Source organism: Leuciscus leuciscus, assembly GCF_965113295.1.
Source record: "Leuciscus leuciscus genome assembly, chromosome: 10".
NCBI classification, from domain to species: Eukaryota; Metazoa; Chordata; class Actinopteri; order Cypriniformes; family Leuciscidae; genus Leuciscus; species Leuciscus leuciscus.
Window position 1 is genome coordinate 9377887 of NC_138734.1, and position 12625 is coordinate 9390511.

Below are 12625 nucleotides of genomic sequence, written 5' to 3' on the forward strand. Positions count from 1 at the left end.
AAAACCTAAAAATCTATTTACTACTTTTTTTAAATGCAATACACTGCATATTGTGTATTTCACTAATTACTATTTTAATGAAATTGTACAGAAGGTGTATGTGTACATTTTGTATGTTTGAATGGACATTGATACATAACATATCAACCTATTGAATGCATTTCTAAATTTGCATTTCTAACTTTTCAATAAGGTTCAATTAGTTATTGTTAATGTATTAACCAACAGTATTTATTAATCATATTAACATTAGTTAATAAAAATACAACTGTTCATTTTAGCTCAGGTCCATTAAATAATATTAACAGATACATCTTTTTAATTTTAATTATGTATTACTAAATGTTAATTAAATGACTGCTTTAGAAGTATTTTTCATTGTTAGTTCATGTTAAATAATGTGGATAACAAATGAAACATTCATATATTATTTTTTTTTTTTGATTAATGCTTTATTGTATGTCTGAATGTAAAAAAAAAAAAGTAAAGTATGTGTACTAGAACACTGTCTAGTGTTCTCGAAACACTGTATTGTTTGAATACTAATAAGATGCAAGATGTAAGATTGAAAGATGTATCTTGAAATTACACTCCACAGACTTTAATAATGGCTAAATAGCTTTGCATGAAATGCCAGAATTAAGGCCTTTAGTTAATTATGTATTGAAGTATTTTCCCTGTAGCTCAAACAGTAGAGCGTTGGCGCTTGCAACGTCAAGGTCATGGGTTCGATTCCCAAGGAAAGCAAGATTGTATAAGAATGTAAATGTGTGCCATGTGCCAATGAATGCAATGTAAGTTGCTTTGGATAAAAGTGTCTGCCAAATGCATAAATGTAAGTATAGAAATGAAACGGATGATTGCATGCAGCATCAGAAATTCAGCTTTAAATAGAAAGGAATAGTGTAAAAAGCTTTTTACTGTAAGTGATCTTAGAGGTAGAAGGCTGTGTACAAACAATCAGGAAGTGACAGGAAAGGATGTGAAATGCCATCACCATAATGTCCTTATACAGTAGCTTCCCTCAGAGTGCTAATGGCTTCCTATTGACTTCCTGTCCATGTGGAGTACCACACCTCTCCGGCGGCCTTTTTTAATGCTTCATCTGAAAGTCCCATAGCAAAGTAATAACCTGTGAGATTATATACAAAAATGGATGAAACTGACACCTTAGCCCTCAATAATATAGATTACAGGCATGTTCACATCAAGAACTACTGTATACATTAAGGCGACCTTTTTCCATGGGCTTGATGAGTAACGTTACCTGAAAGGATTTTTGCTGTTGTACCAAGCCGAAGACATTGGAGAACTCAAGACCCTGATTCAGTCTCTTGAAGATGATGTGAGTATATGTTATGATTAAATTAAACATGCCTGATTAATTAAAATTTCCATGCAACAGCATAGGCGTGTTTCCACTATCGGGCCAAAATCGAGCATGCTAGTGCGTGCCAGGCCCAGTCATGCTTCCACTGTCACTTCCAGGGCTTGATCAGGCCTCAAATGGGCTTCCTCTGGGCAAATGGCCAGAGCTTTTTGGAGGTTTTTTATTTTATAAAATAAATGTATCATGTTATTTTATCAGGCTACCAGCTAACTTCAACATTTAAGACAATTTTATCAATTTTCAGTTCAAAACTCACTTTAAGACACCAGCGAGTGTTGCGATTCAATGGAGATTCTGATCACTGTATGAAGCAGATATATATTTATATGTGATGCTAAAGGCTACTTATGCTAACCATAGCGATAATAAATACACATATGTTTTATATGTCTCTTTTTTCCCTTCCACTTTTTTTCCATTTGTTGATGCTCTTTTATATGAAATGATAAATACCAGTTTGATTCAGCATGATTGATAAGCACTCCTGACACAAAGTAATAAGTTAATGTCACTGTAACATTTTTTATTGTAAAACATTGGTCAAATATCGATACTAGAATCTCAAGTCTTTAAGTAATGGTGGGGTTGTCTGATGTTGTTCTATGGAGGCATGTTAAGGGTGGGTTTTAGGGAATCACTGCAGAGCTACTGGCCTGAAAGTGGAAACGCAACTTGATTTTGGCCTCGGTGCTCGAGGTCCGAGGCTATTGGTCCTCTCCCGGCACGCTGTTTGCCCTGGCTTGCACTGGCCTGACAGCGGAAAAGTGGCTTATGACTACTAGTTTTCATTTAAAACAATGTTTTTCATTGCAGAGCTCAAACCAACCTAGAAGAGCAGTTGTCCTTTTTGGGTTTCCTTACTTCCTTAAAGAGGAACCCTCTAAGTTCATCAAAATTTGTGAGGTATGTAAATATCATGTTTGTTGTAATACAATAAAGTCAGGGCTCAATGCTAAGGATTTTTTTTATACTGCCTATCGCAGATACACATATCATAGTATCGATGCTTAAAGGGATACTCCACTTTTTTTGGAAATAGGTTCATTTTACAACTCCCCCAGAATTAAACAGTTGAGTTTTACCGTTTTCGAATCCATTCAGCTGATCTCCGGGTCTGGCGGTACCACTTTTAGCATAGCTTAGCATAATGAATTGAACCGGACAAGACCATTAGCATCTCTCTCAAAAAAATTAACAAAGAGTTTCAATATTTTTCCTATTTAATGATATGAAATCCACCTATCATCCACGTAATGATATGACGCAGCGCATGCCGCCTGATAATAGGCTACCGAGCTGGGGACTATTATCAGGCGCTGCGTCATATCATTACGCCTGCTGGACTCATGCAAAGTTCTTGATTATTACGCAGGAATGAGAGTATAGTTCCTAGCCATATCAGCCTAGAAAATCACAACTTTACATTTTCCGTCAGTCTTAGTACACGATGTAACTACAGAAGAGTCAAGTTTTAAATAGGAAAAATATTGAAACTCTTTGTTAATTTGTAAAATGAGCCTATTTCCAAAAAAAGTGGAGTATCCCTTTTAACGATATATCGTCCAGACCAAGAAAAGTCAATTTTTGTGTTTTAAAATATTTTATCGACACATTGCACTTTGTTGGACTGCAAAGTTAAAAGTTTTTCAGTAAAATAATTTGTGTCACATTATTAGTGTCATATCTGTTTTTTTGTTTGTTTGTTTTTTTCTTATGGGAATGGGGTTTGGCCAATGACTTTTCTTTTTTTCAGGGGAGGGGGTCTACCCCATGTACAATGTAAAGTTCTTTGGAGTAACTGAAATAATTTTAAGCTATTTTAAACTGACGTGGCCAAGACCTAAATTTATTAAAGTATTATTGGTTTAAAATAATTAAAACATTAAAGAACATTTACCATTAATTGTACTATAGATTCAATGGACTATGCAGGCTCGCCTCTGTTTAAAACTCATTCATTGTTAACCTACAAATGCTTTGTAATTTTGTAATTTTATGATTCATAGTAATTTACTTTTTCTCTTATTAGCCAACTGATGAGGAAGAGGTGGTGAAGGGGATGAATGTTGGACTCTTGGTGGTCACAGAGGAGAACACTGCAAACCTCCTCCCAAAGGAAATACTTGATGTGGCTGTGGTGATAGAGGAGGAGATTGTGCTTGATGGCTTAAAGGACGTGTCAAATGCCTTTGCTGTACTAATGGGGCTTCTTTATGCTCTGGATATCACTTACCCCAAAGAGGTCAAATATACATTTGAAGTACTCCAAAAAGTGCTCATGAAAATTGGTGGCGAGACATGTTCGGCCAGAGTTCACGGAATAAGGAACAAACTGTTCAGTGTTTAGTGGAAGAGGATTTTACTCTCCCCTACTCACACTCACTGACATTCTGACTTGATGTTTTTATTCATCAACTTTGAAGACAAAATCTCAGAAACAAATATAACTCTTTGCTAGCTCTAATGAAAAGGAGAAAATCATTTTGTTCAAAGATATGCAACTTCAATGTAAGTGTTTATTTTTTCTTCTTTCATTTGCTCATCCATTCACATTAAGCCTTTACAAATGTGGAATAGATGAAGAAACCTGTTTCGCAGGGTTAGTTTTAAAGGGTTAGTTCACCCAAAAATGAAATTTGTCATTACTCACCCTCTTGTCGTTCCAAACCTGTAAGTCATTCATTCGTCTTTGGAACACAAATTAAGATTTTTTTTATGAAATCTGAGAGCTTTTTGTCCATCCATTGACAGCCTATGCAACTACCACTTTCAAGCCCCAGAAATGTAATAAAGACATCATTGAAGTAATCCATGTGACTCCAGTGGATTAAGCTCAAGTTTTTGAAGTGAGTGCTTTGTTTGCAAAAAAAAAAAAAAAAAAAAAAAAAAAGGTGCGTTGAAGATTGATAGATTAATATTTTGTAAATATTTTTATTTTTGCACTAAGCACTCACATCGCTTCATAAACTTGAGCTTAATCCACTGGAGTTACATGGATTACTTCAATGATGTCTTTATTACATTTCTGGGGCTTGAAAGTGGTAGTTGCATAGGCTGTCAATGGATGGACAAAAAGCTCTCAGATTTCATTAAAAATATCTTAATTTGTGTTCCAAAGACAAATTAATGTCTTACAGGTTTGGAACGACAAGAGGGTGAGTAATGACAAATTTCATTTTTGGGTGAACTAACCCTTTAAATGCTGTTTGAGAAATGCTTTTTAATATTCGTTGAGATTTGTTATGAATAGTGGCCTGATATTTTGTGGTTTGCTTGTCAACAGTTCTCATTTCATTCACTTTGAGGTTGTACATACTCTGTTACGAAGTGGAGGACGCAGTAAGATCCAATTGCAGCTTTATTAGAATAATCAACAGGCAGGGTAAATCAGGGGCAGACAGAACAATGGAGATAATCTCAGAGCAGAAACAGATAACAGGCAAGGGTCGAGGCAGGAATCACAGTCCAATGAACAATCCGGGTCAAGATAGGCAGCAGAAGAATCAGAAGTCGGTGTAAACAATCCAAGGTCAGTAACAGTTCAGCAAACACAGGGAAAACGCTCAGAAATTGTACGCCGGGGCAATGCAATACTTCGCAGAGAAGTGGAGTGTGGAAGTGGCTTTTATGTGTGTGTGAATGAGGTGCAGGTGTGCGTGTAATCAGTGCAGGTGTATGAAATAATCAGTCCAGGAAGATGCAGGATGGGAATTGTAGTCTGTGAGTGAATATGATGGTCCAGTGTGGAGTGCCCTCTGGTGGCTCTCAAGGGCACTCCGGCTGGTGACCGTTACATAGCCCCTCCCCAAAGAGCGGCTTCCAGACGCTCAAACTGTCCAGGTGGGAGGTGGCCCGGAGGCGGATCCGGGGGCGGGATGGAGGGCCAGGTCCGTGGAGCGGAAGAGGACCTTGAGACTGCGGTAATACGGAAGGCCAGGGCGGATCAGGCAGTGCAGGCGACCAGGGCGGATCAGGCTGTGCAGGCGACCAGGGCGGATCAGGCTGTGCAGGCGACCAGGGCGGATCAGGCTGTGCAGGCGACCAGGGCGGATCAGGCTGTGCAGGCGACCAGGGCGGATCAGGCTGTGCAGGCGACCAGGGCGGAGACGACCCTTCAGGCGGCCAGGGAGGAGACGACCCTTCAGGCGGCCAGGGCACAGGAACAGACACAGACACAGGAACAGACACCGGCTCAGGAACAGACACCGTGGCAGCGGCTATCTCTGCTGAGGGCTCAGGTTCAGGTGTGTCGGCGACCATCTCTGCTGAGGGCTCAGGTTCAGGCGTGTTGGCGGCCTTCTCTGCTGATGACTCAGGTTCAGGCGTGTCGGCGGCCATCTCTGCTGAGGGCTCAGGCGACGTGGCCATCTTGTCCTGAGACACTGGCTCGGGAGAGACCATCTTGTCCTGAGACACTGGCTCGGCGGCGGCCATCTTGTCCGGAGACACTGGCTCGGCAGAGGCCATCTTGTCCGGAGACACTGGCGTGGAGTCGGCCATCTTGTCCGAAGACACAGGCGTGGAGTCGGCCATCTTGTCCGAAGACACAGGCGTGGAGTCGGCCATCTTGTCCGAAGACACAGGCGTGGAGTCGGCCATCTTGTCCGAAGACACAGGCGCAGAAAGAGGAAGAGGAACAGATTCAGGCTCAGTATCAGGATCAGATTCAGGCTCAGGAACAGATTCAGTCTCGGCGGGACGAGACTCTTGACGGGCGGACGTGACGTGAAGCTCAGTCTCTGGATCGGCAGAAGTGACGTGAAGCTCAGTCTCTGGGTCGGCAGAAGTGACGTGAAGCTCAGTCTCTGGGTCGGCAGAAGTGACGTGAAGCTCAGTCTCTGGGTCGGCAGAAGTGACGTGAAGCTCAGTCTCTGGATCGGCAGACGTGACGTGAAGCTCAGTCTCTGGATCGGCTGACGTGACGTGAAGCTTAGTCTCTGGATCGGCTGACGTGACATGAAGCTCAGTCTCTGGATCAGGATCAGCGCGCTCTGAGCTTGACGGGACCAGCGGCGGCGAGGGCTTTGAGCTGGGTAGAACCAGCGGCGAAGAGGACTCTGAGCTGGGCAGGACCAGCGACGAAGAGGGCTCTGGGCTGGACAGGACCAGCGGCGAAGAGGACTCTGGGCTGGACGGGACCAGCGGTGAAGAGGACTCTGAGCTGGACGGAACCAGCGGTGAAGGCTTTGTGCTGGGCAGGACCAGCGGTGAACACAGCTCTGGACTGGCGTGAAGTGCAGGCTCGACTGGACTGGCGTGAAGTGCAGGCTTGGCTGGACTGGTGTGAAGTGCAGGCTCGGCAGGAAGATACTCAGGCAGGAAGGTCTCGGTAAAACATGATTTATGCAGGATAGTCTCAGCGGGACGAGACTCCTGCACGATGGCCCTTATGGCAACACGTACTGACCTCAGCGGGGAATCGGCCACACTGGATACCAGTCCTGGACGATAATAGACCGATCCGGTGACTAGCTTGATGGCTGGCGTGACGGGAACAGTCTCTGGAAAATCTGCTGAGAAGTGACTGGGCTCTGGAAGATCTGCTGAGAAGTGACAAGGCTCTGGAAGATCTGCTGAGAAGTGACAAGGCTCTGGAAATTCTGCTAAGACGTAACGAGAGTACGGGGAGGTATAGCAGAATTCTGGTTCAACGGGTGTGGTAAGTTCATGGGACAAGGATGATCTGCTTAACCTCAGAGCGAATTCAATATATTGACATAGAGTCCATTGAGGGGTGTTGTCAGGCATTAGATAATTTAACATGTCCTCAAGCCCATATCTGAAACTATCCTTTAAGACTGCCTCGTCCAAGTCTACCCCATGGCAGAGCTCACAAAATTGTTCAACATATTCCTCTATAGATTGGTTACCTTGACTGAGGCGGAAGAGACTGATTAGTGGGTCCATGGTGGGTCTCGGTCTTTTCTCAGCTGCTGGATCTGAAGCGGCGAAGTATTCTGTTAAGAAGTGGAGGACGCAGTAAGATCCAATTGCAGCTTTATTAGAATAATCAACAGGCAGGGTAAATCAGGGGCAGACAGAACAATGGAGATAATCTCAGAGCAGAAACAGATAACAGGCAAGGGTCGAGGCAGGCGGCAGGAATCACAGTCCAATGAACAATCCGGGTCAAGACAGGCAGCAGAAGAAGAATCAGAAGTCGGTGTAAACAATCCAAGGTCAGTAACAGTTCAGCAAACACAGGGAAACCGCTCAGAAATTGTACGCCGGGGCAATGCAATACTTCGCAGAGAAGTGGAGTGTGGAAGTGGCTTTTATGTGTGTGTGAATGAGGTGCAGGTGTGCGTGTAATCAGTGCAGGTGTATGAAATAATCAGTCCAGGAAGATGCAGGATGGGAATTGTAGTCTGTGAGTGAATATGATGGTCCAGTGTGGAGTGCCCTCTGGTGGCTCTCAAGGGCACTCCGGCTGGTGACCGTTACATACTCGCATACTCCATACTTGTTTTGTTTTATTGAACAGACAAAATATTGTTTTGAGCAAATGATTTTCATGTGTAATGTTCATTAAATGGGTTTTTTGTTTTTAATTCTATTGCACTTAATTCAAGCTGATGTTAATGCCATCACACTGACATTTGTTTATTCTCACACATGCTTGACATTTATAGCAGCAGCTTGTATCCTGTTGCTTTAATGTGTTTTAATGTTTTTTTTTTTTTTCAAACAGCAGTTAATTCTGTCATAGGCCTACTCATTTATACTAAGATATACTTGTCAGACAATTCAGTGAATTAATATTTTTGTGAATGTTATAATAAATGTTAAAGTTATGGTTTATTTGTGCTCTGTTATTCCAGAATTAGTTTGAACAAAAAAGCTTTTGTCATGTTAAGTTGTGTTAACTCATAATTTTAAGGCAACCGTGTAAACTTCTTAGTTAATTGTTACAACAAACTATATGTAGTTAAGATTAAGTTGAGTTAACTTAAAATAGTTTGTTAATATAATATTAAGTTAAGTTGAGTGAACTTAAATTTGTAAGTTAACTTAATCCCTTTGATTGCTTGAATAAGTTGATACAATATTTTATCTTAAGTTATGACAACAAAACAACGTTAAGTTAAAAAATAATCTTTGATTCAAATAACAAAATAATAGTTGAAACAACAAAATCACTTGTTGTAAAAACTAACATTTTTAGTTTCAATGAACTCAAAATTTTAAGGCAACCAGGTAACTTACTTTTTTTAGTCAAACTAACAAATTAATTGTTGTGATAGTGATTCCAACGAAATTGTTTCTCTGTACTGGTATCGTTATAGTTGTGGTATGGACACTGCTATTCTTTTAAATTTAGAGCAATTTTTATAACTTTATCTTTATCATTATCGTTGTAGTTATCATCCTTGGTGTAAACAGGTCATGAGGCCAACATATAAAATCCACAAAACTTCTGAATTTCATGGGGACTTTATAAATCGGTGTAGGCATAGGCATAAATCGGTAACACTTTATTTTGATGGTCCCTTTTGAACATTCAGTTGACTATAAGTAAATTTGCAACTACTTATCAACTAACTCTCATTCAAGTATCAGTAGACCGTCTACTTAATATCTGCTAACTCTTTATTGTGATGATCCTCCAACAGACATTCTACTGACTATAAGTAACTTTGCAACTACATCTCTACTTATTCTAACCCTACCAGTAAACTAACACTCCAGTAACACTCTAATGAGAGTTAGTTGACATGTAGGTGCAGCGTTACTTATTCACAGAATGAGTTAAAGGGACCATCAAAATAAAGTGAAACCCATAAATCCAACCAGTTTAAAATGGAGTAAAGATCTGATCTTTCTATCTATGCTTAGCTACCGTAGATAGATTCTAAAACTTCTAAACTAAAACTTTGACTATTTCAAACTGAAAACCTTCAAACTTCAAGCTTTTAAAACAACTTCAAACTTTTGGGCTAGGATTTTTCAAGCCAACTTAAAGTTTGTCTATAAACTTTTTTTTAATCTAGTTTATTTGCTATGATCTCACAGCTATGTTAAAATCCATATAACATTTTGGGTTAAAGCAACCAAATGTGTTGGAATGGCTCTTTTTATGGTTGCCTGTGGACAAACACTTGTTCCCACTGAAAAAGTACTTTGCAATTTCAAGCTACATTTAACTTAAAATATTGAAAAATGGCTGTAGTTTTGTAGTAGTTTTGTGAACTTGGTCCAGATTGTTCTGTGCTTCCAAGATGCAATTTCTTTCATTCTGATTAGGCCATGGAGAGGTGAAAAAACCCTGTGTATACCAATAGTTAAAGGCAGGAGAGCGAGACCAGAGGTTTTAAAGTGGTCCGAGCCACAGCTGGAAGAGATTGTATTCACCTTTCCCAATGACCTGTATTTAGAAACCAATGTACTTCCTTATAATCTGAAAAAGGACAATATTTTCATTGGTATCACAATGTGGCAGTTGCAGGATGGGGAAATATCACAATTTTCTAAGCAAATTTTACTGGTTTCATCCATATTTTCAGGAAACTGTATTTTATTGTACTGTATATGCAAATTCAGTTTTTGATGAAAATCCTCACAGGGTTGGTTTTTTTTTTTTTTTTTTTTATATGGCAGCACACAATAAATTAAAATTACATTGTAATTTATTTTTGCTTGTCATAAGCATTTTTTCCAGGGAACACAAAAATAGTTTTTTTTTCTTTCTTTTTTTCTCATGCAGCTTCTTCAGGAAGATGCTTTTTGATGTGTGAAAACCAATGGATTTTTCCCCTAAAATAATTTTATACAAATATAAAACAATGTTTTCTTAATGAGGAGCATGCGTTAAATAACAGTAATGCGTGGTGCCAGTTCATCCCACGCAGTAACTCTTAATGGTGTAGTCACATACCTCCATGCTGTAAGCTGATCATTGCCCGAATCTGAGGTGTTGTTTGGCATTGTATGTCTAAATGAGGAAAAATCAAACCTCCTCCACATATCTTACATCACATCTCAATATCATTCATACACAACAAAACAGTGTTTGATTTTATGAATATAGTGTAAAGTGGGCTATTTCTTCTCTAATGTTCACTTATCCTTGAAAATCATATTTCTATGCTGAATCAAGAAGGCCTAACACTCCAAAAACAATTTTTTTAGACATTGCTCAGCCAATCTCAAATTACTGTATACTACCTCCAGTAAGGTTAATAGAAGTCATCTGGTGAATGTTCTCAAAACGTTAACATAAACACATTATTTATACATTGTTCATGGAATGTTTTTTTCTGAAAAATTTTAGTTGGACGTTTGTCTATCTTTTTTTTTTTTTTATGTTACTATTTGTTTCAAAATGTTCAGAGAACACTCAAAGGTAATGTTTCCCTAATGTTTGCAACATAAAATAGAATGTGCAATTAATGTCTAAATAAACAAGAAAAAATGCTTTTAAAACATTTAAAGAGAGATCAGAGATCATTCAGAAATTTTCATAACTTAATGGGAATGTTAGCAGAACATTGTTAAAACAAATGTTTGTTAGCTGGGATAATGAATAATAATAGCAGATGCAGCAAGAATCCTCTGCAAGTATCAGCATTTATGAAGTGCAAAATATCTACCTTCACTTGCACCGTGGCAACCTGGATTGTGATGATGCATGAGATATCTGGAGTGTCTCATTAATATCCATCTCAAGAGGCAGAGGATCAACACAGATGGGACATTTAGATATTCACAATCAATACAACAATCAGTTTGCAGAGCAAGAACAGCTAAATTCACTATTGGTGCTGTATGGAAAGTGCTGCAGTATGGATTCAATCATATTAAGGCTGTTAAGGGCTCCTTATCCTCATCGCCTGCAGTATTGATCCTGGACTCACCTCAAGTCGGTCTGGATGTGATGGACAGTGGGGTATCTGTACAATCTATATATGGCTATAACAATAACAGAGATAGAAATGGAGTCAGAGTGATATTATGATTTTCGCAAGTTCAGTCTGAAGCTGAATAACTTCATACTTTTAGAGTTTGTTACAGTTTGATGATGACACACTTTGCTTCTAATTATGATGCAAGTTGCTTTGAATAATTTCAAAGACAATTATTTGCATAAGCCTAAACTGTCCCATTCTGGTTAATTAACCCACATGGTGACATGATATTGTATATGGCATGCATATGTGTGATAAAAAAACAAATGGAAAATACCATTCCACCTAAATACTGGTCATGATACAAGTAAATTTACATTTGTACCACATTTCAAATCACCATTCTGTGGTAGAAATAAAATGTTCAATATTTTTGGAATAATATATTTAAAAACAATGTTGCCTTCTTGGTAACCAAGTACACTTAACAACATGCAAGTAAAACTTTATTAAGGGGAAGGTGTTGGCTGTACTGGAAATTACACCACAATGGAGGGACAGCCGTAAGTATGTATATAAATCATTTATATGTTTATGATTGTAATTAATAATGTTTATGATTATTTTGCCAGAATATCATATTTTTAAACATAATACAAATTTGTAATAATATTTTTTAATGCATTTTCATCAAGGATAAAAAAAAACTAAGTACACGTACATAAAATGCATTTAAAAAGTATCACAAATAAATGATGATGATAATTAATTTAAAAAAAAAATATTCCAAGATTTGGAGTTTCAATGTCACCTGTAACAGTAAGCTGTAGCTAAATCCAAAGACGATGCATGACGAAGAATGAACAATTAAGAATTACTTTAATAAACACAGACGAGAACACAACTACCAAAACTTTAACGTGAGACAATGAACAGAAGAAACAGAGAGTTTAAATACACAGGGGAAGATCATTAATGGAACAGAGAACAGGTGCAGAAGAAGATGACCGTTGGATGAACCTGGGAGGAGATGAAGGTGGGAGGAGCTAGAGCAGAGATGGGAGGAGCCAGAGGATGACCCAGAGCCAAGACAGGATGAAGGTCCATTGTAGAATTGATGGAGGGAGGAGCCAGACTAGAGCCAGGTGGAGATGTGAGAGACTCAGGCAGAGCAGAGGAGACGTAGACCCAGGGTGACGCTGAAGGCCTGGAAGGCCAAGGTGGAGACGTGGGCTTGGCAGACCAGGGCAGATACGGTGGTAGTGAGGACAGTGGAGGAATTTGAGTCGAGATGCAGCTGATGACTCGTAAGTCATCAGAGCCAAGGTGGAGCTGCAGGCGCACGTGACCGAGGTGGAGACAAAGGCTTGGCAGACCAGAGTGGAGCCAG

General features: G+C 39.5%; 2 long non-coding RNA genes across 2 annotated transcripts; one reads left to right on the top strand and one right to left on the bottom strand.

The window, feature by feature from the left end:
* Positions 1–1223: 1223 nt before the first annotated feature.
* Positions 1224–4156, top strand: LOC309507418. Its single transcript, XR_014209144.1, has 3 exons — positions 1224–1345; positions 2204–2293; positions 3420–4156. It is a non-coding gene; the product is annotated as an uncharacterized lncRNA (long non-coding RNA).
* Positions 4157–4307: 151 nt separating this feature from the next.
* On the bottom strand, positions 4308–8621 carry LOC309507419. The gene is made up of 2 exons (XR_014209145.1): positions 7839–8621; positions 4308–4707 (listed from the first exon to the last, which is right to left on the bottom strand). It is a non-coding gene; the product is annotated as an uncharacterized lncRNA (long non-coding RNA).
* Between the last annotated feature and the right edge of the window lie 4004 nt (positions 8622–12625).